We start from the raw sequence: 25,721 nt of genomic DNA on the forward strand, positions 1-25,721 counted from the left end.
AAAAGCATCTGTTAATTTGCTGTGCCCACTGTGACAGGCCATGAGACTGTGGCCTGATTTTTAGACATATTTTATATATTCCCAGTCCAGCTGCCATTGACTTGCCATCAGGAGGATTCAAGACTTGTGAAGATTTGATCTCCAACCCTCAAACCAGGAGCCTGAATTCTAGCATGGCCTATATTTAGAGCTCCTCATTAAATGCTCTTTGAACGTGGCTCTGTGTGGGCTGCTGCCTCTTTGAAACAAGTAGTAGAAAGCAATAAACTGAGCTCCTCTTTCACCCCCAGAAACTCTGCTGTGTGGCATCTTGCTGAAAGCTGCAAGGATCCATAATGGAGTGAAATATCCATCACAGAAGCACTGCCACTGGAGTTAGCAGAGTAACTGACTGTAGAGGGTTGTCATCATCCCTGTGAAACAACATGAGAAAGAGAGTGGGCACTTTGCCAGTGTTTTGCAGATATTTGTTGTACGCAAGGCATGATGTGTTGTGAGGATCTTGGCTTTATTCAGGCCCTTTGATCTAGCTGGCACAGACTCTTGTGCCCATTCCTTCTGCCCTCTGAGCAGCCTTTGTCCTAGTCCTATCACTTCCTCAGATCCTCATCCCAGTCCTTTACACATTGCCTAGTTTCGTACCAGTCTTCAATGATGTGGGCTTTTGTCTCAGTGTCCTAATGGCATGCCCCAATATCTTTATTGTTGTGGGTGATTGCATGGCATGGTAAGGTCATCTTAGATTCCCAAGGAGATCTGAGCATTTTGTGGTCTTCAGATCTCCTTACAGCCAGTGTTCCCATTGCTCTTCATGTCATTCCAGAAAGCAGCACTAGAGAGTGCGTCCTGATCATTTGACATTTGAAGTGAGTCCTTTAGCCAGCAAGTGGTTAAGGAAACTGTCGCTGCAGTTGCTCAAACTGGAGCTGGTGTGCTTGGTATATATGACTCAGTGCTCATGGGGCCAAGCAGAAGATGACAGGAACTTCTGGGGGATGTAGTGGAATGACATGGTATGATCTGGGAAAAGATTTACTCATATCCGTCTTTTAATTCTGCTTTAACAAGCCAGCCATTATTAGTTTACAGTCTAGTGAAATAGTTGCCATTTGCCCATCAGTTCTCTTAACAGAAAAGAGCATCCAATTAGAGTTATTGCAGCATGAGAAAAAGAAAATAGAAGAGTTTCTTTCTGTACATGCATATTATCTCTTTCATTAACTTTTTTTTTTGTTGTTAAGTGCTGACCACTTTTTTCCCCTTGGGAAACAGAATCTATCAGTATTAAATAATGATAATAAATGCATTGCCCTGATTAAGCTGAAAAATTAGTATTATGCTGAGGCGAGCAGCACCAGCATGAAAAAAGGAGGGCTTGTAGCACGAACTTGGTGTAGGGAATTAAAGTTTGGCACCATGATTGACTTTCTGTTGTCTTTGGTAGTCCACAGTTCAACAACTATACAGTTACAACCATTCCTCAATTTCAAAATATATAGTTATTTTTGGAAGTGATCATCCTCAGTCAACACCTAAATATTTCTCTTTGCTTCTACATCATAAGTTCATGAGGGATATAAATAATTTCCTTCCTCATAAGGTCACTCAGAAATAAAGCTAATTTGTTCTAAATCGTAAAGACAGAAACCGAAGACAGGTTTTAAGATCATAGTTCACCTTCCTGCTAAGGCAAGATTAGCTCTCATGTATTATATTTTCTAGTACTTCACACAGTTTAATTTAAAGTCTTAAAAGTAGGTCTGGCACATTCTTTGGAAACCTTTCCATGACTTCTTTCTCGTCAGATTTCCTCTCAGCATTAATCCTAAATTTTCTATTTCAAAATGTCACCCTCTATAAGCCCTTCATTATTTCACCTGGTGCTTTTGTCTCACAATATCTGTTTTTGTCTCACAATAACCCAAAGAAAGGAATTATTTGAGGAAATATCTGCAACAGTGATGATCTAGAATCAGGATCTGTGGAGGTTCTTCGTGTCTCATTTGCCAGTGGGAATGTGAGATTTGTGTTTTCTTTCTTGATATGAAAATCAATGAGATTCTTCTTATTTGGGGAACTTAAATTTACTTCTTTATAGTGTCCAGATTGCCAGTGTTATCAATCCATTTTATATACACCTCTTTCAGGTTTGCCTTATAAGGATATGCTGGATCATTTTTGGATAACCTTTGTTCTCTCTAATGTTCCTAAATCCTCTGTGATCTTATTAGACTGTGCACAGTTGGGTTTCTGTTATTGTCTTCTGTATATACTGCCGTTGCACTTAGTCCCTGGCATATCAGCTGAACCTTCGGTGCTCTCTTTTCAAAGCAATACAGTGTAATTTATTGTGATTTTTGTTGTTTGTTTATAGTCCTTCACAAGTGTTCAGCTCCTATGACAATTATTTTATTGAATCCAAACTGACTTTACTTCTAAGCAAAAATTTTACTTTGGCTATAAGCGATTGTTATGCAGGAAAAGCAGTGTTATGATATTTCCCTAATGTTGAAAAAGCACACATGGGAGATTTCTCTAGGGGTACTGCCACAAAAACATGAAATTATATTGTTTGGCTGGTGATGGTTTTCTCTCATCTCATGTTTCATAATGAAAAAAAATTAGGACAATTCAATTCTCATATGTTTTGATTGGCATAACTAAGTTTAAATAGGTGCTAATCCAGTGCTTTAAAGTAGTTCAGGATCTGAAAGTTTAGATTTATAACACATTAAAAATATATATTTTTTTAAAGGAAAAATTAAGTTTGAACTTTTTCTAAACATCCAACTTTCTAGAACGCTCCAACTACGATTGGAATATCTAATAGATGATACATTAAAAACAACAATAAAAACATAACAGAACATCAACAAAGCAAATAGAAAAGAAATAAACACACGGCAAAACAGATTTTTCCATCCATTTTCTGTATATTTGGCAAAGATCAGAGCACGTTTTTAAAACAGTCTTCTGAGTTAATATTACATGGAATGACAAAGAGCTTGTAATCTTTTCCAGTGTCTTCTGTAATAAAAAGATTGAGCACATATGTTTGTCTATATTTAATGAATATCCAAACATAGATATGGACTGAAGTCTGAGGTGGCTGCACTTATTATCCCATTGGTGGATATTTGGGTGTAGATTCAATTAAAAAAAAAAAAAAGTCCAATACTGGTAAAGTCTTATATCAGCATCTCACTCAGAACAGTTCTGGCTCTTGTCAAAGTGCTTCCTGTTTCTTGGGTTACATTTTATGTTGTGCCTCACAGTTTAGGCTTGAGTCCTGGCTATAAAATGAGTATTCTGTCCCCTTATGATTGACACTAATGCCACAAAATCTGTGGTTAAAGATTGTGTTTTCAAATGTATTTGTTATTAGCTTGCTCATGTAAGTTGGTTCTTAAGAATCAGCGAGGAGCTGGCTGATCCCTTTAACCATTTATTTTCCCATCCTTTATCCCTGGTGGTTTTAAGATATACACCTTTTAAGCAAGTAAGGTTTGCTGCAAGTTGGGTCTTGTGTTTCAAAGCTTTTTGTTAGGAATATTCAGCAATTGATTTTCACTAGAAAACCTGAGGGCATCTTTATACTACTGCTATCAGTATGATCCAATTCTGTTCTCCACGGAAATTCAGCAGGGGTGCAATTTAATGAGACCAATGAAAGGAATCTGACCACTCTATTTATAGAACACTAATTGATCAGGGTAGCCATGATAGGAGGAAACTTCAGAGAAAATCAATGTTGTATCAAATGAAAGTAGCACTCAAGCTCTTAAAGAGACCTGCATGGAAAGCCAATTAAGTATGAATCCATTTGATGATCCATGGGGACAGCTAGGACCATGTGTGTTTTTCAAGTTGCAAAAAAGAAATCAAACCGAATAGCATCTTACTTGCAAGGTTACCCTTACTATATATTTTCTTCTTCATCCTATTGATATTCTCTCCCATTAAATCTTGATGAATTGTTTTACTTTCATATGGTGACTGTAAATGTCTTCTTACAAGAACCCCCCTTTGACAGCCTTTACAGCTTTTTTGTAATGAGCTCTGATGTCCCTTTCTGAAGACAGCAGTAACACTTTGTAGCAGGACTGCACAGCCTCTTGGCTCTGTGTCCAGGGTCCCAGTACAGTCCCAAGTCTCAGGGTTTTCACTTACATCCAGGAAGAAGATGATCCTTCTATTTCCATTTTCATTCCTGTCATTCAAACACTTGTGATCGTGGTAGATATACAAAGCCTAACTATTTATACTTATTGCTAGTGTTTCTTAAAGGCCATGTAACATATTTTCTGTATGTACAGATCTCTGCTTCCTCCTCTAATTTCATTTTTGTTTCCTCATGATATCTACTGGAAGTCCTAAACAACCCCCCATGCTCCATCCCCAAGATTTTTATATTTTTTTTTTTGTCTGGTATTCTCCTTAACTGTGTGTATCTGCATGACACGGGGCTGGCTGCATTTCAATACACTGTGTTTGGGTTGCTGTAGCAAGGTGGAGCAAGGAACAACCTCCTGTAACATGCTTCTGAAGGATCCAAAAGGGGAACACACATACGCTTTGGTGACTTATCTATTCTGAAAAAAAAAAGGTGACAAACATCAAGGAGGAGAATCACTACTTAAACTTACATGCAAAGCTGTTCAAGCTAGTAACATGTGTCTCCTTTCCTTTGATGATTAAATGTGCTTACAATTAAATAGATAAAAATCTTGCTTCATTTTACAGCATATGGGATACAATGCTTAGGTTCATTTTCTGAGGAAGAATTCTTATTTTTTTTTCCCAGTAAGATAATCAAAGACGACATTTGAAATAGCTGCATAAATAATTCTGTTTTTCTGCTGCTGAATACGAAAGGAGTAAATAATCTGTATCTTCCATGAACAGTTAATTTCTGTGGACTAAATTTATATAATGGCAATATCTGAGCATGTTAATAATGCTACATTCTCTGTTCATTCAGTCTTGAGCATAGGTGGAGGCATAGGGTTGTGCCTTAATTAGCTAGATGAATAATGTTGTAAATATTGTCAATTATCAATATGATCTTCATCTTTCTTTAAGCCCCAGTTGGGAATACAGTTCCCAATGACATCAGCAGTTGCCGTGGTGAACTTTCATAAGCTAGTCTTTAATCTTTCATTAAATCACCGACTAGGAAAGCAGACATGAGGACTGAGATGAAAAAATCATGCATTTGCAGCATTGATGTCTTCTCTGAAAAAAATATAAAAGGCATGACTTTGTGTTTTTGGAAAGAAAAATTTGCTGCATTATGAGCACACTATCAACCACATATTTTTTCTAAGCAGCACCATGAAAGCATAATTTGCAGGATGTAAACAGAGCTGAGATGTGTGGTACTTGAGAGCGGTCAAAATCAAGTATGACACTAGGGCCTGAGTATGATGAATAGCTCAGCACCATTATGCTCAGTGTTGGAGCATGGAGGTAAAAGTGGCAATTTTAGTGGCTCTTCTTGGTACATTGGGCTTTAGATAAAAGCTGGGTATTTTTTAGGTTTGGCCAGAGCAACAGGTTTGATTTTAAGTTATTGTACAGGAGGAGGCTAGAGAAAAGAAGTTCTTCATGTGAGCTACCAGCACAGAGAGGATTAAATTCATATTTGTGGAGGTGGATGTCCTGGTTGAGAGATGGGGAGAGAAGAGGAAGAGAGTGAGGGCAGAGTACTTTCGGGCCTGTGCAAAGGAAAGTTGTTTGGGAAAAAAGCTCGCCAAAAGACAGACCAGGAAGGAGCTGAACCAGCTGAGTAACCAAATCAGTTTAGGATAACTCCAAATTGTGTACAAATCAGATGTACCAGTAGACTTGTGTGGGAGGACAGGACAGGGTCTGAGTTTCATTAGGACTGGGGTAGAGTATGAGTTGAAACTCAGAGCAGTTGAAACTCAGAAACATTTAGGACCTCTGAATGCAGAAGAGCAGTGAGTGGGCTGTAGAACATCTAGACACCACACAAGCAATGTGCACAGAGTTGGGAGGGCAAATGGAGAGTAAGCTGTGAGTGACAAGTCTGTTGCACTGAGCTGAGAACTGAATTAAGAGTGGAAATATCTGCATCACCATTGAGGGACATAAATGTGCCACCTAAATCTTTCATTTTCCAACAATCTCCAAAAATAGCAGTTTGGGTCAATATGTAATTGTGTCATTCCACTCCGTCTTGTCTAATAAGAGAAAACTCTTCTTCCCCATGCACCTTAATGTGCTCATGTTATTACAGCATTATGGCTCTAAGAATAACATCACTGTAGTTATTATTTGCACAGATCTCAGCAGTTTGTTTCTGCCCAAGTTTTGCTCTACCAAAGCAAATCTTTGTTCTCCGTTTCCTTGTCCTCAATTAGTAGGTGCCCCTAGACAGGACTAGATATTCAGCCAATGCTTCTCTGTCTTTTTATTTATTTATTTATTTATTTATTTATTTATTTATTTATTTATTCAGTCTGTGATGTGCTTGTTTTTTGGGAAAAGAGTTGCAATAACAATTTCATATTTGTTTTCCCACATTAGAAGTAGAAAAGCCATAATTTTAAAGTTTGGAAATGTAAAAGATTTTAAAGAGACATTAAGGAACAAAGCTACAACTGCTCTGCTTCATTCTGAAAATACATTAATTGAAAAAAAAACAACCACAGAAAATATAAAAGCACAATTTATATTATTATTATTATTATTATTATTATTATTCTTTTTAACAGATCTTGACGTTTGGATTGATTTTCTTTAAAACCATGAAGTGTAGCTCACAAGCCTTTTATGTTTTCCTGGAGCTTTTCCTTCCTAGAAACATTTTTGACAATTTTAACTTAGTCAAAAGAAGTACATTAAGTGGTAATTTCTGTTGCCAAGCATTATTTGCCAATGCCTTGCCTTCTCACACATAGGTCTATATTGGTGAAATGGTGCAGAAGAGAATTTGCCCAGGTCACAACAGGAGAAATTATCTGAGAGCACTCTGTTGTGTTTTCCTACCAGCACCAGGTTCACGCTTATGTCCTTGAAAAATACTGCTTGCATGGATGACAGACTGTTACAGGGCTGCACATAGGTTATTGCTGTGAGAATGGAGCCTTTCAGATATCTTCTGAGTCACTGGTACCATCTGTCCCTATTCCTGAGGTAAGACCGGATGGTGTGAGCAAAGCTCTGGCATGCAGTTCAGCTTTTTATTTGGCATTCCAGAGTTTGAATCAGCTGTGGGCTGATGGGGAGGTTGGTTTAGAATAACTTGTTTTGTTCCATGTTCTGCAGTGAACTCAAAGCATAATCTGCTTTGATTCACATATTGTATTGCAGGAGACATATTTTTTCTGCAAAGCAGACAGTTTAAAAATATTATTTTTTTTCCCGCTATTCAAATTGGGCTTGATGTTGCTTAGTTTTACCCCTCCTCATTCAGAAGTTTGTTTTCCTTTTGAGAACTCAATAAAAACTAAAATGGGAACTCAGTCAGATTCAGTCAGGATTCACATAGACTGCAAGCATTCTCTTCCACATAGTGCCAGCCTGGTTTTCTTCCCTGTTTTTTCTTGTGGAAGCCATGTTCCCATGCTTCCTTTCTTGGGTTTGATCCTTCCAGCATAGACTGAATTTCACAGCTTCAGTGAACACATCAAACCTAATGTGATCAGAAAAAAGCCAACACCAACCCTTAAACTGAATAATTAAAAACAAAACAAAACAAAACAAAAAAAAAACAAAAAAACCTGTGGCAGTAGAATAGAAAAAAGGGTCTAGTTCCCTACAGTGTTGTGTGGGGGAAGGTGGTGGTCTTGCAGTGGGAGCAGTGGTGTTAGAGGAGAACAGGACTTTACAGTTAATATCAAGAATGTTTGATTAGCTGAGTGTTTGGGGGGATTGCAGTAACACTACAGAAAATAAAATCAGAGAACTTGAGCTTGGTGCTATTAGTGAGCTTTCATCCAAGTAGTATGAAATGTTGGGCTTGTCTGTGGAAGACAAAACATATGTAGGGAAGTGCGTTTCAGCATGGGGATGACAGTTAAATACTTGCAAGTGAAGTTAATTCTGCAGCAATGACACTTAGTGGGAAGAGAATAGGGGATATAGAGCAGAAGTTTTTGGCAGCGTGGTAAAAACAGGAACTGGACAGTTGCTGAAGTTGAAGTAGAGTATAGAGTTAACAGAGGAATCAAACTAACAAACAAAAAAATAGTAAGGGGAAGGCTGCAAATGGAAGGGTGACATACAGCGTTGAAATATGGGGAGAGCAGTCTGTGTGGCATGGGGAGGCTGGGGAGGAGTGGAGAGGAAACAAAAAGGGGTAATACAGTAACTGAGGGCATCCCATTTCTTGAGCATTAACAATTAATTCTCATTAATTAGAGGAGAATTAATTAGAATAGAGGTGGTATGAGCAGTGATAGAAAGAGATATTTTACAGTGAAAGATGCTGTAATGCATTTATATGCTAAAGAAAATGACAAGGGGAGAAGAGGGGGTGAGAACAGGAGCCGTCACTGCAAGAAAATGTCATCAGGAGTACAATTAGAGGAGCTGGTGCTGAAAAGCCACATCACTGGGTAGGTTTCCAAGGTAACAGGTGGAAGTGTCAGGGGCACAGGTGAAGCCCAGGCATGGAGCGTACCTGCTGTGTGGTAATGACTTGGGGTAGAGTTTCATTTTTGTTTGCTGTTTGTTTTGCCCTGTTTTCTTTCCTAGAGGTTCCTAAAATAGATCCCAAGTTTCCCTTAGCATTACATAACAGTGAGTCAAACCCAGCATTAGATCTTTAATTAGTTTTAACAATCGCATTTCTAGTTAACACATGCAATATAATGAATGCTGCTCCCCACCCCAGCTGAAAAGACTCCCAGCTTACAAGCACGCAGGCAGCTTTTGCCAAAGCTCATTCAAACCTCTGTCACACTCTTGCATTGAAGCAAAATACTTCAATACAGGAGGTCAGAAATTTCCTGTGTGTACTGCTTGTCTCCTTCTTTCCCAGACATCCTTACATGTTTTCTTGCCCTGTACCCGTCTGCAAGCTTTTGTGCTCACACCATGTGTGATTTCTGGTGCATCGCAGCATCCGCATCCTGCACCCTCCTGTGCTCCTGAAGCCCTGCAGCAGTTGCTTGTCCACAGAGATCACCAGAACTGGTGTCAATTTGATGTGGATTTAAACAAAGCTAGGCCTACCAGATTGGACAGAGAGTTACTTGCTTGAATTTCAAAATTTTGGCTTCTGGTTTGATTCTTGCTTCAGGCATTATTTCAGATCCAATGTCTCAAAAAAAGGTATCTTATCTTCCTGGCAAGGAGCTGTGTTCAGGGCAACTCAGTATGATCTTCTCTGGGAATACTTTTCATTTGCAACAATGGTAGATCACCCAGTTACTTTTCCATGTGCTTTGAGAGTGAATATCGTCTGTAATTTTTACTGCTTTGTGTGATACTGAAAAACACATCTCAGTATGATACAGAGCAGGGAAGATTCATAGATTATGTGGACTATATAAGCTATACATAGCCTGATAATCATGCCATGATACTTTTATTTTATAAAGTTGATGCTCTAGTGCAATGTGCGTAGCAAGCTTTCTGCATTGATGCTGGTTCTATTAACCTGTCACCACTTGTTTAACAATAGCACTTTAGAAAAGATCACTTTTTTTTTTTTTGTGTGTGAACATATCTACTTTTATGTCAAAAAATACAGTGAGGGAGAGCTTAACTCCAACAAATAAAATACTTGTAAATTGATTTTTCTTCTGTGAAATGCAAAATCATGAAAAGGTCTTGATCACAGTATTTGTTTACTATGAATTCAACTTCTCTGTTAGCCTAGCTTATATTCACACTGGGGCATGCTTTTCACCCTGCTGATGATAGGGGATAAATTATTTTTATTATTATGCTTATGAAGCCTCTCATACAGAAAAAGCATTCAGTAGATAGTAATGGTGAACCATTTCCTGACAGGTACGTAATTTTTAATAAGAAGAATCTCACATCCCAGGTGATGTACTCTTTAAGACCATCAGAAATAACTGTTGGTGTGAAGATGTACAACACTACACATGGATTATTATTGATTTTTGATTTGTTAAGTATGTAATCAAACTGGGCCTGATTCTCATCTGATGCAGGGTCTATCTCTTCTGGAGCAGGTAGTTATGTTGCTGTAGCTGAGGTTCTCCAATAACCCTGTGTGCTCAGCCCAGTGAGAGAGCACCGGCGTCCTTCACCTGTGGATGATGTGCAGAGCTGGGCTCTTTCTGTGCCCTCACCTCCCACAAGTACCAATTTCCTTATCAATCCCCGTCCGTTAAGGTTGAAATCCTTGAGTTACCTGTTAAAAATACAGTGTTAAGGTTGAAATCCTTGAGTTACATGTTAAAAATACAGTGTCATCCGTGTATCAGTTGCTCAGATTATAGTGTTTGTTTAATCTTACTTAAGATTATCTGGTTAACATTTATCTTAAGTAAAAATGATTGTTCAGTCCTGTATGAAAGGAATAGGGATTCTGAAGAGCTAATGGATAAGAGAGTAACAATTAGGAAGTGCTTTGCTTAGAGAATAGTTTACATCTTGCAGCCATTTCCATTCTGCTTTTCAGACTATACAGGATGGGGACAACATACAGTTTCAACAACATACAGTATGAACATAGGCATTTTTGTGATATGAATTTTCTTTAGAAAAATCTATTCAGTAGAGATCACTATGGATCACTGTGGATGGAAGCAGCTCCCAGGACATCTTAAAATGTATTTACACAATAGACGTCATAGTGCTTGAGTAGCCACTCTGTTTAATTAGTGGTATTTAAAAGGTTTAATCTGTGTAATCAATAAAATTTAAAAGGTCTATAGCTTACGTTTGAAAGTAAATGTATTTGCTTTGTATGAGAGATCATAATTTTACATTACTTCATATTTTTATACATTTCCTGCTGTTTTATAATAGGCAGCTGCCAGTGGAGAATGTCTCTAAGAGAGAGCAGCTATGCCTGTACCAATAAACTAGACATTACCAGGGCTGCTGCCTGCCGCTGAGGCTACAGAGTGGCTACATCATGGCTGTTAAAGTTGTTATCATCCTAAACAGATGGCTACATGTGAAGAGCCTTTTGGGAATGGTTCCTGGGGTGCAAGACTCCAAAGAGCTCAAGTGAGTGAGCTCTATATGAGGAATATTTCTTTGGAGATATTTGCACTCACCCTTGTGGGGAGGTGGTGGAGCTGGACTGGAATATCAACAGAGCTGAGCCTAGCAGACACACTTGCTATTAACTCCTGTGGATCTTCTATGTTTAAAGCTTTTGCAGTGATGACATGAGCATATCTTGCATTGAATAAATAGTCATGTCTGGTGTCTTTCAATGCTTGGTGACACTTTGAGGCAGCTGAAAGCTGCAGTAAAAAATGCTGGAGTCAGCTGAAAGTGTAGAGAGAATTTAGATAGGCAGAATGAGATTACTTGAGTTGTTATTTGACCAAAACATTGGGGTTAATACCTCCACTTCTACAGTGGCACAATGGGACTTTATACAAACAGAAACGGTCAAGACCTTGGTTGCTTTTTTCTGCTGAAAGCTGGCAACTCCGGCAAGCACAGCAATCTCACATGATTACGCTGGAGCTTTGGGGCAGAGTTGAGTCAGAAGGAGAAGAACCACTTACTGAAGTGCCAACAACCACTGTGCATCACTGCAGCTTCCACCAGGAGATTTACCCTTTACAGGTCTTGTGTCACAGTCACAGTACTGGGCAATAACATTTCCAACAGTGTCACAGCTTAAAGTAACAAAAGAATCTGTTCGAATACTGAGGGTGTCTTGGGACACACAGACAGTGCTTGTCTGTCCTTTTTTCATCACATATCTTTCCACATTAGATCTACATGAAATTCAATTTCTGATCCTGGTGTATGCTTGTATTTTATATGATCACAGCAAATAACAAAGTGGACTCTATTAGTATAGCTCCAAGGTGCTGCATTCATACACATAAAAACATGGACGTTCTACTCCTTTTAAAAATTTAAACAGAAATATTATAGCCTTTGAGACTACAGCTTTTCTAAGAAGACTTTCAAATTTTTCATCAGGACTATATGAAAATTTTAGTGTCTTCCTTCCTGAGATTTTTTTTTTTCTTTCTGCAGACAAATATCAAATGGGTCAAAACTGAAACATTTCAGTTTGGGAAGGCTGCCAGTACTGAATGGAGTGTTCAGACACCTCACGTTCCCATTTACCTCCAGGCTCTATCTGTTCCTGTCTCCAGGAGAGGCTACTGTGCACCACAGGAAATACACTTCATCCAAATAGCATTGTCTGTATGAGGGGATAGAAGCCTAGAGCACTCAGACTGCAATTCCTAGGGCAATAGTAATAACCAGCAAGCTTTTCGAGATATTTTCTCCCTCTCTCCCTCTCTCTCTCTCTCTCTTTTTTTTTTTTTTTAAATCCCCCTCTATCCTGTATTTCAGTGAACTCAGATTCTAAGGTTGCCTTTGCCTTTTGTATATGGCAGATTTAACTACTGCATTCTTATCACAAAACACTGAAATATTCATGCTGCTTTTAATTTCAGTGCTGCAAGGCTGTAGTGGATACGATGATGCAGGAATTTGTGCTGAGAAAATGGAAGACTTTTTAGTGCTTCAGCTATGTGTGAATATTTTTCAGCTGGGCTCCAAAGTGAGCAAAGCTGACTGGAGTATTGCTTTAAATTATCTATTTCAGTAAATACGCAGCCAGGATCTTTAAATGGCTAAGCATACAGCTGGCGTCTGATATCTAGAATGTGGCTTGAAATGTTATTCATTCAGGAGGAGAACAGAAATTGGATTTATTGTACTAAAATGTACACATACATACACATCAGCAGATTCCTTTGCCTGAATTACCAAAAAGAAGGGCAAAAATGCAACATATTAAAATTGATCTGATGTTTATTTCAATTGAAGTGCATTACATTTTAAGGAATTTAGGCAAATTATCTTTGCATTTCTTATTTTCCTGTGCTGGCAGAAGGCAGTCTGTCTCTCCATGGCCGGCATTTGGCTGACTAATTGGCCCCTTGCTTGATTTGTTTTCCTTTCTTTTTCTATACAGCTTATTCTAGTCCTTTTTCTTTTTCATATGGTAACATCACATTTGCTCAAGGTCTGTGAACTAATGTGGATTAAAAGTCAAGCAGCTGCTCTAATACATAATTGATCTACCAGTAGGACACAAAGAACTGATTCTGGTTCTGAGATAGGAAATGCCTTTTTTTTTTTTTTTTTGTCCTATGCTGATAATCTGAGCTCTTTAATCTATTTCAAATTAAAGTGAATAGGCTACTGAAAACTGACCCATGGTAATAAACTGTTTAAGATATTAATTTCATATTTGAGATATAATGTTTTTTATACACACACACAGATTCACAAACTTTGACACTTTTTTTTTTTTTTTAAATTTCAGTGTGAATTTTTTCATTGGTTGTTGAAAATACCTCTGTATTTATCTCTTGCTGTGATCCCGCATCTGTTAGTACCTAACAGAAGATTTTACTTGGTTAACTGTTTTTTATAGTGGTGTGAGAGTGTTGTACCATGCTGTTCAGAATCCCTCAACAACTACATCCCTTTGTGAGTGGACAGATTGAGAAAGGCCACGTCTGCTCACATTAACATTGGCTCTGATTTTGCTTCAGCTTGTCATATGTCACTTTTCTCACTTGCTGAGGAATGACTCTTGACTGTTCAGTAAAAAGGAGGTGGAAGCTTGTTTAAGGCTTAATGTTTAATAATATTCTCACTGAAGTGAGTTATTCTGTATTTTCAGGCTCCTATTAAGGTACACGTGGCAGTCACAGCAGGGAAATTTGCAGTTGTAGCATGAATGACAAGTGGATGATGGTTGCATGGTTGTGTGACTAATAGCATGTATGTGCCGGATGGTGGGGCATGGTACAGTGGATGGTGCTAATGGATGGGAAGCAAGTGACAGCCTTCAGGGTGTCTCTCCCTTCCATTAAGTCCATTCAGGAATGCCATATGTCATCCACCATGTACTGGGTATTTAATCCTCCTGTTAGTATCAACCACTAACAATGGAGTGAAAACAATGTAAGAAAACAGAAAATGTAATCCATGCTGTAGAATAGGGCTACAAATCAGAGGGTGGCTAAGTCAAAAAAAGTAGTAAGAAAGGGGAGGGAAGTAATACCTTTTTGTGCACTTTTAAGACCATTATATTTAAAAAAATAAGTTACGCAGTCTTAGCATACTGCATTAGACTTAAGATCTGAATAATGCTTTAACATTAGAGCAATAAACATCTTACAAACTACAGTTATAAACATTTAACATGTTACATGTGCAACAACAATACCTTTAATTAAACAATTGCTACATTTGTAAAAAAGACATACTTTCAGTTGCAATCAACCTTTGTTAGGTTGCTAGAGCTCAGAGCACAGCAGTAAAGTCTGAAAATGAAAATTGAATTTCTTTCCTAGAGGTTTTGTTAAAGAAGTTAATCAGCATTGTAGGCTTTCCCTGGTCTGTGAGTTGCATGCTTTCCCCTTTTTGGCATTTCTGTAAATCTGGACTCCCAGGTATGTGTTGATCCAGAAATAGGAGAGCAGCTCATTCCAAGCTTTTGGAAACTGAGCCTGTTCAGTCTTCTGCAGATACTATGGCAGTGTCAACCTTTTGTAAATCCTTGTCCAGTGAATGTGATGCATGAACCTTCAGAGTAAGGTAAGTCTTTATGTAGGTGGAATAAACCATTTACATTTTCTGCAGGCACTTCTGATGAAAAGATGAGCGATCTCAGGCAAACCAAGATCTTGAGTACATTACACAGGGTAAATATTAATGTGTACGTGCAAATCATTTTTTTTATTTAGCTTGAGAATTCTGTCGTCACATTGGTGTTTTGGCTGGTGATGAACTTCAGATCAGCACAGCTTAGGAAAGTGAAGAAATTTTGGAAAATATCAGATGCAAAGTTGTCATGTAACATCAGTGGTTTTATATTTTTTGTCAGTGACTGACTTGTTCAGAGCTGCCAGTTCTGAAGGAGAAAACTCCTTCATGGTTTTCTTATGTTCAGGAGGAACACCTTGTGTTCCAGTTTGTGCCCATGGCCTCTTGTTGTGTCACTGGCCACCCTTGAAAAGAGCATGGCTCTGTCCTCTTTGAACCTTCCCTTCAGGTATTTATATACATTGATAAGATGTCCCCTGATTTTTCTCTTCTCCAAGCTAGACAATTCCAGCTCTCTCAGCCTCTTTTCAAAGTTATGTGCTTCAGTACCTTCATAATCTCTGTGGCCCTTTGCTGGGCTTATTCCAGCATGCCTCTGTCTGCCTTGTACTGGGGAGCCCAGAACTGGACTGGCACTCCAGATGGTCTCACAGTCTTTTTCTTTTTTTTCCTTTTTTTTCCCTGTGGGTATTAACATAATGTAGAATGAGGCTATTGATATTTTCTCTTCCTGAGAAGAGATTCACATGGGCTACATGTCTGTCTTAGCAAGAAGAGGTCTGTATTTCTAATTTTCATCTTCTAACTCCTGAAACCTTTGGGCATGCATTTTCAAGAGTTTCAAGTGTGATTTCAGGATAGATCAGCATCACATTTTTTCATTACTGAGCCAATAATAGCACAGTAGGTGTATTAACTGTGTCCTAGATATGTATGATAAAATAAATAATAGTTTATTTCCCCAGTTGTGAACTTCTGTTTTTTACTGTTAGAGTTTCCTTTGTAGCAACTAACACAGAAATAGCCTTGCTCATATAACTTAAAAAGACATGGGATTGATGTCTGAAGTTAGAATTCAACAACAGTGATTTGCGATCCTCCAGAGTAATAACCAGAATGACAGTTCTCCCTTAAACAATACTGAAATTCCCTGGGCTCTCAGGAGAATTTTACGTGTGTGTACCATCAGTAGTCATTCAGGAGTGCAGAAGAAGAGAGAAGCTGAGGTTCATTTACCTTATAGGAAACCATACCTTTTCAAGTGCCTTTGCAAAGATAAAGCATAGCTGGGCAGTTCAGACTGAAGTTTTCTTAAAGCTGAAAGGTTAACATAAATCTCTATTCTATATTATGATGAAGACTTTTGAACACTCTTTGGAACTGGAATAATTTTGCACTGCTGAAAACTGACCTTTTGAAAATTTGTATGCTGCGTAGTTCAAGATACCTCTACTTTTAATAAAATATAACACTTATTAATGGATCTCAAGTCAGTTTTTCAATTTCCCTAGTAATTTAAAGCTTAATTATGCTGCATTCTATATCTCAGTGGCTGTCCTCAGCTGATTTTTCTTAAATCACTATCCCTCCAATTTTACAGTTCAGTTCAATTCTCAGGACTCTCATTTGCATAGAGTGACAGATTAATATTGGATGGCTAAAATGATTACTGCTCTTAGTGCCTACTGCAGTGATGAAGATTGATTCCTCATAGTATGAGGAAACATGTGGCTCATGAAATAACTTGTCGATCAAGGGAAACCAACTGATGTGATCTTTTTGGACTTTAGCAAAGCTTTTGACACGGTTTCCCATAGGATTCTGCTGGACAAAATGTTCAGCATACAACTTAACAAAAACATCATACGATGGGTGAGCAATTGGCTGACGGGCTGGGCTCAGAGGGTTGTGGTAAATGGGGCCACATCTGGCTGGCGGATGGTCACTAGTGGGGTCCCCCAAGGCTCCATTTTAGGGCCAGTCCTCTTCAATGTTTTTATAAATGATTTGGATGTAGGACTAGAAGGTGTTTTGAGCAAATTTGCCGACGACACCAAACTTGGAGGAGTTGTGGACTCGGATGAGGGTGGAAAGGCCTTGCAGAGAGACCTGGTCAGATTAGAGAGCTGGGCGATCACCAACCGCATGAGATTTAACAAAAGCAAGTGCCGGGTCCTGCACCTGGGACGGGGCAACCCTGGCTATACGTACAGACTGGGTGACGAGACGCTGGAGAGCAGCCCTGCAGAGAGGGATCTGGGGGTTGTGGTTGACAGCAAGTTGAATATGAGCCAGCAGTGTGCTCTGGCAGCCAGGAGGGCCAACCATATCCTGGGGTGCATCAAGCACGGCATTGCTAGTCGGTTGAGGGAAGTGATTGTCCCACTCTGCGCTGGTGCGGCCTCACCTCGAGTACTGTGTGCAGTTCTGGGCACCACAGTACAAAAAGGACATTAAACTGTTGGGAGAGTGTCCAGAGGAGGGCGATGAAGATGGTGAAGGGCCTAGAGGGGGAGACGTATGAGGAGTGGCTGTGGGCACTGGGCCTGTTCAGCCTGGAGAAGAGGAGGCTGAGGGGAGACCTCATCGCAGTCTACAACTTCGTCGCGAGGGGCAGTGGAGAGGCAGGTGACCTATTCTCCGTAAACACCAGTGATGGGACTCACAGGAATGGTGTTAAGCTGAGGCAGGGGAAGTTTAGGCTGAACATCAGGAAGAGGTTCTTCACGGAGAGGGTGGTTGCACACTGGAACAGGCTCCCCAGTGAAGTAGTCACTGCACCAAGCCTGTCTGAATTTAAGAAGCGTTTGGACTGTGCACTTAGTCACATGGTCTAAACTTTTGGGTAGACCTGTGCGGTGCCAGGAGTTGGACTTGATGATCCTTATGGGTCCCTTCCAACTCAGGATATTCTATGATTCTATGATTCTATGAACTCCTGAATCACTGCAGTTTTCAGTCTATTGTATTATTGTTAATTGCAACTGGTAAAATGGTAATTCAATTTTAATTCACCCTGTCTGAAACTAAGAGTTGCATGTCTTGGAGAGCTTTGGAGAATAAAATTGTAGGCAACAGTTTAGAAATTTTCTATTTGTAGGGAAAAAGGTGATTATTCTGGTTGAAGAATTGGTATCTTTCAGCTCAATAATTGTTGGCACTGCAAAGCTATGCAGTGTTGTTTGAAAACTGCCACAACAAGGAAACTTACTTTTTTGCCTCTATGCGGTATCTCTGCACACCTTATCTGTCTGCAGAACTTTTCACCCCATTGCCTGTACAGTTTTACTGGTATATCATTAAGGATAGTTATTTCAGATATAGCTTCTTACAAATTTTGTCTGAAGACAAAACAGAATTAAAAATCTGTAGGGAGGCTCTGGTTCTTCTGGGAAATTTTCAGTTGGCATGATATGCTGAAACTACATGGAAGCCATAAGATTTGGTATTTAGTTACCCATTTTCAGTTTAGTATTTCAAAGTCATTTCAGTCTTGGCATGTGATTAAAAAACATGGGTCCTCCATTTAAGATCACTATTCCTGTCTCTTTCCCTGCCTTTCTGTTCAAATTTTGAAGAGGGGTTAGAAAAGAAATATGATGAATATGTTTTTCTCTTGTGCATCATAGTAATTTCTCTATATTTCTCTCTGAATTAACTTTAATTTAATCTCCTGTTTTTTCATTTCTATCTTATTTCTGTCCTCTTATTGTTTCTTTCCATCCTTAACATTTTCTTAAGGTTTCCCTTCCTTCTGCTATGAAGGAGCTGTGAGATAACACAAGAGATCATGTTTTGGTTATACTACACAGAACAAATAGGTGTAGCTCCCCTAAGGGATAATCAAGATAAGGTGTTATCCTACTCACATTTGGAAGTGATCACTGCACAAGGCAGAAGCTATCTGATGACTATTTTTGCTCCTCTTTGAATGGCCTTTGGGCTGTGGGAGGCTTTCCTCATCATGAAAAGCACCATGACAGTCATTCTGCTGTAAGTGGTCTCAGTAGAAACCATGGGCTGTTTGGAGATGAGGTTAGCCTCTCTAACTAAAAGATGGTGACTTACGGACTGGAAGCTGAGATGCTGGTGTGGCATTTCATTCTCTGGTACACAGTTCCTAGCCAAAGACTTTTCCCTTCAGGAATTTGAGTATGGCATTTTTTTATGAACAGTAATTTCCTAAATTATTTTTATTCCACCAGCATTATGAAAATATTGTTGCTATATTTATACACTGCACAGTTTTCAGTATAGTGTTTTTCCATTTATCTGTAATCTTAATCTAATAAGACATTCACAAGCTGCCTGCAAAATGGATTTTTCTCCCCCATGGGAATTTCCATAGCACAAATCACCATCTGATAATTGCCTATTGTAAAAAACGATTTTCATCACAGGAAAAGAAAACAGTGTAGAAGAATAGAAGATCCTATTCTACTCTCTTTCTTACTGTTTTCTGTTTTTACCAACTTGGGGACAGTATTACACTCTGAAAAGGGATATATATTTTTTTCCTTTATAATATCACATATTCCAGACTGTTGAAGTGATACTTAGAATTAAAAAGGAGACAGTGTTTATAGCTGAAAATAGAATTCTCCTTGGAAAATGGCATTTTTCATTTCCTTTTTAAAAATAAATCATTAATTTTTCCAAGTTCAAAATGACAAATGAGCCAAGGGGAAAAAAAATACCCCAAACTCCAACCTCTTGTTAAAAAAAGCATTAAAAAAAATTTCACACAATTTCTAATGAAATTTCAAACTCTTATAAAAAAGCAGGCCAAATTCTCTTGAAGTTAGTTTTTAAAAATAAAGTAATTCCAAAAGAAAAGTAGAGCTTTTATGCAAAATATTTTCTTTATCAAGTCCATATAATTAAAAAAAAAAGAGAGTGATCTGAGCCTTTTATCCAAATAATGGAAACATAAAATCTATGTAGATTTTATATTTTATTATATTTATATATAGTGTAGACACATGGTCAGATGGCTTTTCAATCCCTTTCCACCTAATTAATCTAACCAATATATAATTTTTATGAGTAGCATATTGAAATGAAAGATGGAAGATTATTTGAAATTAAAACAGATACTTAGTAAAAAGAGCAATATTCTCACTGGATAGATATCATCTCTCTCAGTTCTTAGTTCATTCAATTTAACATATTTCTATATGAGCTGTAAGATAACATGACTAATACAAATGAAAAGGAGGACTGCCAAAAGTCAAATTGCCTCACTGGAAGCTTCTTAGCAAAATGACAACATCCAGTTCTAGATAATTAAATCTTATTTTGTGGAAATGCCACTGAATGATGTTAATTTGCCTTTAGGTAGTGCTCTTTTAGTTGAACACAGTAACAGAAATTTATCTGGTCACTTTTAGTTTGTCTTAAAAATGGTTTAATATTGTTTAATAAACAAGAAAAGCATAAGCTAGGAGAGGACAACACCATACTCTTACAGAGGGAAATTGTTAAAGCGAATAATTGTAGCATATAGGAGGAAGTCTCATAGTTAATATCCCTATCATTGAACAGTAGTTTTGATCCAGCTTCATTAGATTTTATAACTATTTCAGTGATTCAGAAAAATTTCACCACCACTGAAACCTGAAAAATGAAATCTTTTTGCTGTAATAGACTGGGAGTAATCATCTGCTCTAGTATTTTTACATTAGCAAATTTTGGGGTCCAAACCTTAAAGAGCTTAGGACAGAGGAGCAGAAGGATCACAAGGTGAAGTCTCCTGTTGTTACAGACAACCTGGAGCTCAGCTTCCTCATAATTTAGTAATCTCTGCCTCAAAGTGTCTGTTGGATTTGTTAATCCTTGTGGGTCCCTTCTAATTCAGGATATTCTATGATTCTATGAAAATAAGCTCAGATGGTTATTTCCCCAAAAAACTTGTTGGACTTTTGTTGATTCAAATCTCTCTACCACTTTCCAGCCTAGCTGTGCTCATGTGGACCTTTTTCTCTTTTGTTCAGGTGTCAGAGTTGTCTTTGTTTTGAATGAGTCTTCCTTTACCCACCATTTATTCTCCCTAGTGTGTTTAAAGATAGTATCTGCCTTCTGGTATTTCATGAATTGAACAGTCCAAATTCTTTTAAACCCAGTCTATCTATCATCCTACCATACCACTTCATACAGTCCTAGTCTAAGGTCATGTCTTGAGCATAGGTGATCTGTCTTGACACACAAGTTGTTTTGTTTTGAGACATTATAATTACACTTGTCATGGATGGATGCCTGCAGGAAACTTGGTATTAGAAATGGCTTGTTCTTTAATTCCTTCAGTGAAAGTTACAGCTTGGGAGCAAGACTGGGGTTTCCTTTTCTCATGTGGACAGCAGTGGCTCTTGGTTTCCCTGGTACTTTAAATCTTGTAGTACCAAGGAAATGAAGGTTTGATCTTCTAATTAGAACTTTTCTGTCTTTGATTTTCCATAGTTTCCTCTTTAATTTAATTTAATGCTAAAAACTAAGTTTAGTCACACTGCATCTTGCATCTCTTACAGAATGTAGAATGTTCCAGTATCTTTCTTGGGGACTTTTCCATTACAAATATACTGTTTTGGTTCATCATAATGTTTTTTTTTTTCTTTTTCTTCTCTGAAGTGCTTGACTTTTTTGAATAGCTGGAGGAGATCTGAATTTGTTATCTTCAGGGATAACTCTTAAATGTCTTTTATAATATTAATAATTTAATACGATATCTTTGAACTTGTAATTTTTGTTATGAAGAAACAGTTTTCACAGTTTTGACACGGTGGCCTCTTGTTGCCTGCAGATCCTACATCTGAATTCATCACAGCACCGAAACACAGCCTTAAGTAAAGCATGTGAGTGTGTTCATTGTATTTGTCTAGACAGCCCTTTGAAGGATGCCTCAAGGCTGCCCACATAAATAGTTTCACTGCCCATAAGAACAAGAAAACCTTGGGTATAACCTCAGAGCACACGTACCCAAGAGCAGTGTTAGTATGCGGCACAGTGTGCCCAGTGTGGCTATTTGCAGGTGATGGGCAATGTGCTCTTGAGGTCATGATGTGACTGGGCTGTGGGTGCATCTCTGGGCTTGCAGTGGTCCCAGTGGCATCTGAGACTCCACTTCTAAGGGATGTGCAAACAAAGTTGAGGTTAGTGCTGATTTCAGCTGGGGGAGCCAATTCTCTAAGAGTAGACTTAAGAGATTTAAATGTAGACACAGGAGTCAGAGTGGAGAGTACTGTGGGCTTTAATAAGCTCTTTTATTTTTTTTTATGATAACAGTGGAAATTTGTATTATCTATCAATACAATAACAATGTTGACACCACTAAGAAGACTCATTTTCACTGGTAATTTGCAAAGAGTTTCTTCAGGCCTCAGCAGAGAGCAGAGCCCTCTATGAAACCCTTGGAGCTGCTTCAGATCATGGTTGAACCCAGCAGAGGGTGGGATGTGGTGTCCAGCAAGAGGAAACCTCTTAGTATGTGCTGTGGGTGGTAGAGGCGACATCAGCTGGCTACTTGGAAGTGAAGCTGGTGAAGACAGGTCATATAAATTATGTGAAGCAGAAAGAGAAAACTGCTGTGCTGTGAGCGAGCAAAACTCTACTGTCAGGGTTGGAAACCCAGGAAGGTAGCTTGTGTGGGGTCATTCTCCATAGCTGGTCTGTGGACATCAGAGAAAAGATCAGTTACTACCATGCACTGGTAGTCACCTAGTCCTGCAAACAACAGGGTAGAGGCCTGCCCCTTCCTTGACCCCCCAATGTTTACTGTCACTTGTAAACCTTGAATCACAAGGACTGCAGGCCCTAATTGTAACCACCTGTTTTCCTGCAGGTATGGTGGAACGGCCATGTCCCATGTTCATCAGGAGCATCTTTAGGTTGTGCTCTTCTGCATCATTAGAGGTTATTGTAAATGCTAAAAAATCCACACATGGAGTATATATAACTAGGTCTTTTCAGTGGTTTGGTAATACCCCATTTGATTTGCTACTTTTCCAGTCAAATGTGTGGCTTACTTTATGGCTGATCTCCATTTCTTACTGTTTTCTGGCATGGGATATCTTTTTCATAAGATTCATATGATTCATGGATTACAGTTTTTTCTGTTGAAATGCAGTATGTCTACAGAATCAGTTGTGACTGCCACCATGCCTGTGACTTAATCTACGTTAAAAAAAAACCACACCACTACCACCAACAAAAATAACACAAGAATCAGTAATTTGGAAGAAATTCTTACCTGCTGTTTGTGTAGGATGGCCATCTGTCTGGCAAATCCCAATGAGGAACTCAGATACATTTGAGAAGAGCCAGACGACCTTCTGACACCTGTTTCTCCAGCGGCTGTTGTCTTTTATTCTGCCTTTTTATTTTCTTATCAGGTGCTGATGAGGCTGGTGTTTTTGTTGTTGTTGTTGTTGTTTTATCTGCATTCAGGAGCTTTTGATTCTAAGTCCCAGCACTCTTGATAATTCTAGATCATTCTGACCAAATCACTCTTTCTCTTTCTGGGTCTAAATTTTGGAGGTTCTCACTTACAGTTCATATTTCAGGAAGTACTTCTGAAAATGGGCATGAGTGCAGCCGCAGAAATTGATAAATACCCAATATCCTTAGTCAGTTTTGGGAAATACATTTCAAATTGCTGAAAAACACCAAGACAAACTGTGTTTTAATGCCAAGTCCCACGTCGTACTTGAGGATCATTCCAGATATATTAGTGATTGTCCATGTAAATGGATTCCAAGATGCAGGACAAGCTGAAATGTCAAAATGATACTTCCTAAAGACACTCCTTTTATCTCTAAGAAATGTAATATCTTCATATATAACCAAGTATTGACAGAGCATCCATTTTGAGAACACAGTAGAATATAAATGCCTTTGCCTCTCTCCTCTGAGTCTGTATGTATGGTTATTGAGATCGTATTCACAAATGGTCCTCAGTTTCTGTGAGAGGCTTTTTTTGAGCAATAAAGAGCAAACACTCCATTTCTTTGTGTGTGTAAGTTTAGGGGCACTTCTATTAATTTAAAAGCTTATAAAAGTATTCAGGAAAACATTATCTACCCTTAGGAATATCTTGTTTACTTTGTTGTCTTCCATATTACCTACGTTATAGAAAGTGTTTGATCGCCATGAACCTTAACACAGTTACCATTCCAGTGTTAATTCTGAAGATATCTTCAAGGGCATTTAGATAAAACTAGCAAAAGATGTCTTCTGCAGATGTAGTGTATGTTCTTTTGTGTGTGCAGCACATTGCACTACACTGCGCTTCCTTCCTGGAGTAGCAGCCTGGATAAACCAAATAAACACAACCTTCTGTAGATGAATGGTATATCCTACAACTAAAGGTTAAGGTGTCATCTAAAGATTTATCCTTCCTAATGGATTCAATGGGTTCCTGTGATAGGCTCATAATTTACTACCTTTCATATATCAGAGATTGTGTTCTCAAAATGGTGTTTGGGGATTTATGATATTGAACAGGGTGAATTACATGTGAAATTATCAGCCATCCTGTTTGACATTTAGTCAGTGTTGACAAGAACTGGGCATTTAGCAAGTAGCACAATCTTCCAATAAGGTTGTTTAATTTCAAGGCTGTTGTTAATCAAATGTTTCTGGAGAAAATCCGTAAAGTAGGCTGTTAATCACACTGACTGTTGAGCTGTGGCCAGCCAGATGCTGGTGGTGTCTGTTGTAGCTGTCATACTCCCTTCAGAATATTGTTAAGGTATTGCCTCCTTGATGGGAAATATTTCATCCTTCAACCCACACAGACGTCACAATTTGGAGGTGGGTGGCACAAAACAAAATGGTGACAGAGAGGTGGGAAAAAAAAAAAAAAAAGACAATACTGTATTAATCAAGTAGATTGAGATTTTGGAAAAGTAGGTTTGTATAGGTGTGTCTGCATGTGTCAGTGCTTTGCAAGGCACATGCATATGTACAAGACAATTAAGTCCTTATTCTGATTCTGCCGTTTTCCATCATGTCATGTTGCTTCTGTATGGGTAAGACTCCCTGTGTTAGGAATGTCTGCTGTACTTTTGAAAAGAGCAAATGGCCTCTTTAGGCTTCATTATTGCTGCAGCTCTGTAAACACTTGCAGAACTAAGGAGGTTTCTTGGTACATACTCTTTTCAAAGTATATTACTATCTGGAAACATTTCATTAAAGATTTCCTTCCTGCAGTTCCTGCCTTTCTTATTTGAGAGGTCTTGGTTGATACAGCTTAAGATTTTTTTTTCTTTTTTCTTTTTTTTTTTCTCGGCCAGTTTGGCTTCAAATGGCGCTTTGTGGGTTATGTCTACACTGTTGGATGTTTCTATATGGCCTGCTGTCTTGTCTCCAGAGGAGAAAAAAATATATGTTTGCTCAGAGGGTCCTGTCTAACCATTTGATTGCCTCCTTCTGAGCCTCTGATCCCACTGACACAGGCCTGAATCTGCCATTATTGCAGCCACACAAGAAAAGAAGTCATAGCTGGCAAGTGTGTCCTTGTCTGTATCTGTATTGTCAAGCCAGATAGAGGAATTGCTGCTGCTGTGAGAAAATTTGGTTTTGATCTAAGTGACTGCTATTGTTGGCTTGCCTGGAACACCTGTTGAATAAGGGTTCAAATGGAAGTCATTCATTTCATAAGTCTGTATACCCAAACACCGCGAAGGGTCTAACACAATCCAGGGAAACAATAAGGGGATTTGCATCAATTACATACCTGTAAATCTGGGCAACACGGGAGGCAGCTGCAGCTTTTTGCATTATTTGAGCATATGATCAATCAAGTAAAACCAAATTGAGGATATGTAAAGAATTTGGCTATTGCCAAACTGTATTCAAGGACAGAGAGGATGCCCCCTTCAAAGTGACAAGCCCTTTGGCATATTCTTTTCACTTGGAAGTTGAAAATGCTGATCAGAATCTTTCTTAGG

The 25,721-nt window shown here is 38.6% G+C and overlaps 1 protein-coding gene and 1 long non-coding RNA gene across 3 annotated transcripts in view; both read left to right on the forward strand.

Annotated features, from left to right (window-relative positions):
• Positions 1-25,484, forward strand: part of LOC310897252 — a 30,423-nt gene extending 4,939 nt beyond the window's left edge. Inside the window, exon 2 of the long non-coding RNA XR_014582163.1 lies at positions 86-25,484. This is a non-coding gene — a long non-coding RNA (uncharacterized lncRNA). The remainder of the gene's footprint in view (positions 1-85) is intronic.
• The window catches only part of CLVS2 (clavesin 2), a 59,459-nt gene that overhangs the window by 15,857 nt on the left and 17,881 nt on the right, over positions 1-25,721 (forward strand). The gene's annotated exons all lie outside the window — the stretch shown is intronic.

The sequence above is a fragment of the Anser anser genome (assembly GCF_964211835.1).
Source record: "Anser anser genome assembly, chromosome: 3".
NCBI classification, from domain to species: Eukaryota; Metazoa; Chordata; class Aves; order Anseriformes; family Anatidae; genus Anser; species Anser anser.